General features: G+C 34.1%; 1 long non-coding RNA gene across 9 annotated transcripts; it reads right to left on the minus strand.

The window, feature by feature from the left end:
* Window positions 1–1,205: 1,205 nt before the first annotated feature.
* Window positions 1,206–5,631, minus strand: LOC113287776. 9 transcript variants are annotated; one of them, XR_003330308.1, is made up of 7 exons: window positions 4,983–5,631; window positions 4,227–4,707; window positions 4,004–4,094; window positions 3,233–3,700; window positions 2,809–3,086; window positions 2,026–2,102; window positions 1,206–1,455 (listed from the first exon to the last, which is right to left on the minus strand). It is a non-coding gene; the product is annotated as an uncharacterized LOC113287776 (long non-coding RNA). The 9 variants fall into 9 exon arrangements; XR_003330307.1 differs by having other exon boundaries at window positions 1,206–3,086; window positions 4,983–5,215; window positions 5,438–5,631; XR_003330304.1 differs by having other exon boundaries at window positions 1,206–3,086; window positions 4,227–4,287; window positions 4,621–4,707.
* Between the last annotated feature and the right edge of the window lie 2,120 nt (window positions 5,632–7,751).

Genomic DNA, 7,751 nt, shown 5'->3' on the forward strand with positions numbered 1-7,751 from the left:
CTTAGGAGCGCAGTTTGTTCTTTTTTTTAAGACACTTTTGGTATCTCTGCATGCTTGATTTTTGCTTCTTGTACACCTGGAACATCCACAAGGAAGCAAGATATTTACAGCTCAAAGAATCAACAATAACAAATTTTTGAATTTAGAAAGCTTTAATGTTATAAAGGGGCATTGGGTACTAATTGGGGGTATGGAAAGTAGTTGGGGAATATTTTACTGTTCATGTCGGCATGGTTTTTTAATGCCGGCAATCAAAATGGGCATGGTTTTTCAATGTCGGCATAAACAGTAAAATATCGTCCAATTACTTTCCATATCCCCAATTAATCCTTCTACTAATTTGCTTTGTACCTATTAAATAGTGAGTTTTTTCTTCTTTTTATATATGGGTTTCGGTACACCCTGTAGATTTTGGTACACTCCCAAACAAACGCAGTCCTACAGTTTATGACAACAGTTATATCATAGGTTCACCGACCAAAGACATCCTAGTTATCTCGTTCTTATTACCATGGTTTAAGCCAGAGGTATTGCCCATCCAATTAATTTTTTACCATAGTGGTTTCTGCTGCACGGCTAACAGCTAACGTAATCTACATTAAAGGGAGTATGCTATCCAAAAATGGACATACGTGGAAAACCAACAACTGGTAGCAGGTAGCCAATTGAGGCTAACAAAGAAATGTGGAATATAAACCACTAAAAAGTGACTCCACCGGGATTTATATGACGATTCGGCACGAAAAAAACGCATTTCTGTGCACACAGAGTTGAGCCTTATCTAACTCTTATACTGTAATGAAATGGATAGTCGGCATATCAACTTTATTAATTCAGTATAAATTTAGTGGACTGATATCAAATTCCCGCACCGGACATGTCTTTTAACGTATTGATCTGTAAGGTGAGTTGTTGTTACACCTGAAAAGATATGTTGTTTTTCCATAATGCAACATATTGATGGAATTTGAAATTTGAAATCATTTTTCATTTGATGGAAAAGTTTGCCTAACTGTTCGCAACATAATACATTTGTAGCTTTTTGTTAATTGCTAGGAGATGCAGAGAAGGCAATAAAAATTTAGAAAATAAACGTGAACTAATAAAAATGAAAAAGAATGTTCGTGCACAACTATTTTCGGTTGTGCAGAGTGCAATCTACACTCAATCGGGGACTACTTTGTGCGCAACTCTTACCCAACCTGTGCGCATGGAATTCTTATCATTTTAATGCTTTTAATCCCCGGTGTTGTTGCTTGCATTTCTTGCTAAATCAAACAATTAAAATTTTCTAAACTGTACAACATAACTCAAGTGCAGTTCAGTGAATAGTTCCGTGAACTCTGAAATAATCATACATAAAGGTCTTCTAATACAACCATTCACAAATTAACATATAAATTTTGTGGATCCAATGAGTTCTACGAGTGAAATGGTTCCTTCTTAGTGTAATGGCTGAACAAAGGCAATGCAAGAATTTAAGGTTAAAATTTAGGAGGACATTAATCAACATACTGCAAAGGGAAAAAAAATAATATAGAGTACTTTACTGATCAACATGCTAGAGAATATAAGAAGAATTGAATTCTCGACCTACCCAAATGGTCAAATGAGTGTCTCAATCATGTTAAAAGTTCCACTCTCGACCTAAAGCGAATAGAGACTCTTTCACTATCTTATTGCCATATATTATGAACACCGAGCAAAAAAAAAAAAAATCTATGTATTATGAATAGAAACAGCATATACTTATCAAACGGTCATACCCACTACTCTCTGGCTATGATCAGCTTGATCTCGTTATCTATAACATTTTATCGAGAATCCCTGAACCGGAAATTATGAGCATAGATTCGACGTGCGTGGCCCAGGTCATTGACACAATACCTCCCGCGAGTGTACATCAACTCTCATTCATGTGCCAGTATATATGCATAATAAATAACACCGTGGTTCTCAATATCACTACACCACAATTTACTAACCAAACACATTTTACAGATAAACAAAGCACGAATTTGGTACCTGTAGCACCAAGAAGACACCCCAATGGGCATATCACCTCTTTGACATTCACATTTGCTGGGTCAAGCCATAGTTTGCTGCGGTACAACAGTACGAAACTTGAGATCCAATAGCATGTGGAAGAGTGCACATAATTACCTCGATTAGGATCAATAGCATTATAAACAGCTTTGCATATAAGGCTTTGGGTACAGAATACTTATAAAAGGATTTGGGTACAGAATACTTATAAAAGAAATGAACACTCTTGCCATTAAGGAAAAATTAAGCTCGTCAAGTTCGAGGCATACCTGTAATAGATTTCCTCATAGTAATGATATCAAAGTGTTTTGTTATTGTGACTTTACCATGTTACACATTCTTGAAAATAACAACATATATACGCTCTAATTTTTATTACCTTCTCTGCATCTCCTAGAAATTAACAAAAAGCTACATATGTATTATGTTGCGAACAGTTAGGCAAAAACTATTTTTGGTTGTGCAGAGTGTAATCTCCACTCAATAGGGGACTACTTTGTGTGCAACTACCCGACCTGTGCGCATTGTATTCTTATCATTTTAATGCTTTTAATCCACAATGTTGGTGCTGACATTTCTTGCTAAATCAACAATTAAAATTTTCTAAACCATACAACATAACTCAAGTGCAGTTCAGTGAATAGTACCGTGAACTCTGAAATAGTCGGACATAAAGGTCTTCCAAGACAACCATTCACAAACTAACATATAATAAAATTTGTGGATCCAATGAGTTCTATGCATGAAATGGTTGCTTCTTACCGTAATGGCTCACAGGCAATGCAAGAATTTAAGGTTGAAATTTAGGAGGACATTAATCAACATACTGCAAAGGCAAAAAAATAATATAAAGAGTACTTTACTGATCAACATGCTAGAGAATATAATAAGAATTGCTGTAGTAAACCTGGACACATCTTTATTCACAGTAACTACAAAAGGAGTTACCGATTACTTTGTTGAGGATTATTAGACATGAACCCGGTTAAGGGCAACATGACGTCTTTCCTGAAAGTGGTAAAATGGTCGCCTTTGTTACCCTGCATGCACAAAATCAATTAAATGGAGAGGAAGGACTAAATTTGGCAGAGGATAGAACCTATATATATTATTACAGGGTAGATAAGAACATAACAAAAATAAACCAACAGTTTTGATGTTAAACTAATGGGAATAAAAAACTTACATAAGGCACAAATTACGACTGAACAATGCGACGTAATCTCCGAAGAAGCAGAAAAAGGATAGAACTGATGGTTGCTTAACCCTAAGATGAGTTGCACATCATGGACAAAATGAACTGAGTCACAAATGACCACCGCAGTTTGGTCAAGACTGGAATTAAGTGCGATGAATAATGTTGTTCTCCGAAATACTAATAAACATGGTAAGAAGAATTTCAAACATTGCACGAAGTATGGATTTCAGAAATAATACCCCACAAACAAAATGCTAAACCGTGAAGGTCAATTATTGGCATTGAAGTTGGCCAGAACCAATGGATTTTTTTAAAAAGAAGTGGTTAATATTATGGGATGTAAAAGGATAAAGAGCGACTTATTGTATATCTTTGTTTCCATTCTTTCCTTTGAATCAACTGCATCTGGTCCAACTACTTATATGAAAACCCATGCTGCTTAGAACTCTAACAACCCTGTAATACCATCCGGAAAATGAGTGATCACACTGGAAAAGTTCAGAAATGAAGTGTCTAAATTCGATGGAAATCATGAGTTAAAAATATGTAAATTAGGTGATCAAAACTACAGAGGGAACATGGAATCATTGGTGCTAAGTGATCTTCAGTGCAGATACAAAACTTTGTACTGCTTCATACATTCTGAAATGGTTTCGATTGCGAAGCAGTATAATAAGAAACATGATTTTGAAGAACAAACTACTGAAACTTGATATTAAAAGACATGCATGATTGAATTCTAGGTACGAAAGAAAGAACCTTGTTGCTGCTTCGATCCCGAAATTATGAACTGCAAATTAAAACCTAGATAGTTCTATGTGTCTCCCAAGAAAACACATTGATGGTAAATCTGCAATTGAAGAAACCCAATCAACACTAAGCTGGCTCTAATTTTTAAAAGGAAACACTCAGATTCTTAATGAAAACAAACCAAATCCCAAACAAAAAGCCAACAAATCAAAATAAATTTGGAGATTTAAACCTGTTTGGCTTTCACGAATGCTTCCAATGAATTTGAGACATCGGTGAAATCCATCACCAAACTATGAATAAAAAACCAAAGTCCATAAGAAAGAGATTTGAGTGATAATAAAAAGAGCAGATTGAAATGGCTCATGCCATCGATTTTCTGCAATGATACCGACCCATAATTTCAATAATAATCCAACTGATGTTCTTATTCAAATAGTTAGTGTAGGACAATGTAACACCTTGGTGCCAATTAAAATTCAAGTGGCAACAATTATAATCAAAGACTCAACTGGCACAATCTAAGTTTCATATAGAAAAAAATGAGAAGAAACCCTTAAGATCAAAATTGAGAAGGAAATATATAGAGGTCAAGTTCATTTTCAAGGGTTTAGGCTTATGTTTACTTCTTCTTAGGAGATCCAATAATAATGATTGTGGAGGTGAACTTGAGTGACATCTCTGACCTTTGTTAGTCTGGACAGTCTGGTACCCTGAAATCACAGCGTATAAGCTATAAGAGAAACAACGCTGTGGTACATGATAATAAAGAAAGCATATGTATCTGATTAAGGAGGAAAGCAATAACAACAATTAGCATAAGCATAAGAAATTCAACCACTATGATAACGAAATTGTGAAACAACCTAAGATTTAAACAAAGATTCAGCGCTTCCATTTGAATCCCTCGTTAAGAGCAAAGTAACAATCTTCTGGTATGAATCGTTTATTATTTTCCCAAAAAATGAAGTTACAGAAGCAACCTTACCAATCAACCCCCAACAATCCATGCAGAGCAGTGATCAACCAAGATTTCTTAGTAATATGCACATCTTGATATCCAGAATTATCATCATGAAACATCCAATTCCTCTAATTTATGATTCTATTAAGACTTTGGAGAATTCTCTACACAACTCATATGAGAAACTCAAGAGTTTTTGTGCCCATTTCTCTTTCTACTCTCGTTCGCAATTCTGTTTCTCAGTACTCCCTAGCACTCTAAAACACAAAGAGAAAAACGTAATACTGTTTAACCTAAGGAAGAACAATAATCAAAACTTAGGTTAAAATTTAACAGACCCTTTTTAAACCTGGACACAATAAACTTAATCAAACTTTTATACAGATAATGAATCAAACTTAATCAAAATTTAAATACAAATAATGAACCTAAATTCGAATTTTTGGGAATTAGAGAACCAAGTCTGGAAAAATCATAACTGTAATTTGAGTTTTGCAATCCCGGTTGATGTGAGAACTAATTTATGCAATTCTGATTGATCTGATAACTAAAACAAATATCCAAATCACGGAGAACATCCCCTTGACTAATAAAATGGAACCTGCGTGTTCCATGTTTAATGATGTAGGGCAGGAAGACGAAGAATTTGAGGGTGGAGGATTTTGGGACTGAGATAGATATAGAAAACTAATGAGTGCCCACGGTTAATCATTCCTCTCCCTAAAAGCTAAGTCACACGTGCGGAAGAAAATTTTGGTCTGGACAACCACGACCATGGATTTGTCTTTGCCAAGAATAGATCCTGACCACTCTTTACATAGGCAAGGTTATCCAAATTGTGCTATGTATTCTAGACATTACTTATCCTAAACTTTAGGAATAAGTAAACCAATTGAAATATCACAAAATTGGTCAAAAAGACCAAAACACAAAATTCCTGGATGAAATAGATTCTTAGCTTTTGATACTGTTTATATAGCCAAACATCAGAAATATACTGTTTATATAGCCAATTTGGATATTTGGCCCAGGAAAATAAAAAAAATAAAATATGTCTTACCTAAAATACCCCTAACCTTCTAAACTCTTCTTTTAAAAGAGAATTTATTTCTCTTTTCAAAACCTCCCCGTCCCGGCAGAGCTCGTTTATTCCTCACCTGCAGAATTCGATCAAAGTTTCAGAGCTCGTGTCTTTTTCAGATCTGGTTGATCAATCATGGTGATTAATGATTGTTGAATAGTTTGTTGAATCGAAGTTTCAATTGGAGTTTCAACTGTTGAATCGAAGTTTCATCTAATAGCGTCGAACGGTAAATTTCAATTGAAATAATTTTGATTTGGTTTTTGTCCAATTGAAGTTTCTCTGTCGATTTTGAAGTAATTTTTAGTTGTTGATGATTTTTTTATGAATTTGAAGATTCATTTAAGATTCATTTACCTTGAATTATATTTTTGCAACTAGTATTTATCTTGGATTATTTCTTTTGTTCATAAAAATATATCTTATGGAATTTTCAAAATTCAGTTTTCTTTTTATTTTAAATAACATATGTTACGCAGGAAACATAATGTGCATAACTTGTTATGCAGTAAAAATAACTATGCATAACTGCGTAGCTTATTATGCATAACTGGTTATGCAGTAAAAGCAACTATGCATAACTGCGTAGCTTATTATGCATAACTTGTTATGCAGTAAAATCAAACATGCTGAACTGCGTAGCTTATTATGCATAACTGCTTATGCAGTAAAATCAAACATGCTGAACTGCGTAGATTATTATGCATAACTGCTTATGCAGTAAAATCAAACATGCTGAACTGCATAGCTTATTTGCATAACTTGTTATGCAGAAAAAGCAACTATGCATAACTGCGTAACTTATTATGCATAACTTGTTATGCACTAAAAACAACTATGCTGAACTGCATAACTTGTTATGCAGTAAAAGCAAACATGCTGAACTGCGTAGCTTAGTATGCATAACTGGTTATGCAGTAAAAACAACTATGCTGAACTGCATAACTTGTTATGCAGTAAAAGCAAACATGCTGAACTGCGTAGCTTAGTATGCATAACTGGTTATGCAGTAAAATCAAACATGCTGAACTGCGTAGTTTATTATGCATAACTGCTTATGCAGTAAAATCAAACATGCTGAACTGCGTAGCTTATTATGCTACCTGTTATGCATTGTTTAGAGTATCTGCATAACTTGTTATGCATATAAGAAGTGTTATTGTTTTTGTTAAGCATTCCATGCGTCACTTATTGTTTTAATGCATAACATCTTATGCAGATCCAACATTGACAGCATGACAAGTTATGCATTGTTTAGGTTATCTGCATAAGTAGTTATGCATATAATTTTTTTTTACGCCTTCCCTGCGTCACTTATTGTTTTAATGCATGTTGTAGTACTTCGATTGCGATAAATACGGATTCGATGCTCGGACTTGAATAGATTTAAAAACAAAAATATATACAAAATTGTCACAGGATCAAGAGATACTGGGACTCAGGATTTCACCAATTCTTATACTCATGCGATTCAATTATTAATTCTAGACAATTAAAGCTTATATTGGTAACAAATATCGACTCTTACTTTGCCAAACATAGATTTTGTAAGTATTATATGTAAATCATAAGCATGATGCATCAATAATCTCATGGATTAAGCATACATCATCAGACAAAATCACAAATAATCAATAAAAATCATAATTCCATTCATAATAGTGCAAATAGTCATAAAAGAATTAAATAAAATTACTCATGCATAAAGAATG

This window comes from Papaver somniferum, chromosome 6 (genome assembly GCF_003573695.1).
Source record: "Papaver somniferum cultivar HN1 chromosome 6, ASM357369v1, whole genome shotgun sequence".
Taxonomy (NCBI): domain Eukaryota; kingdom Viridiplantae; phylum Streptophyta; class Magnoliopsida; order Ranunculales; family Papaveraceae; genus Papaver; species Papaver somniferum.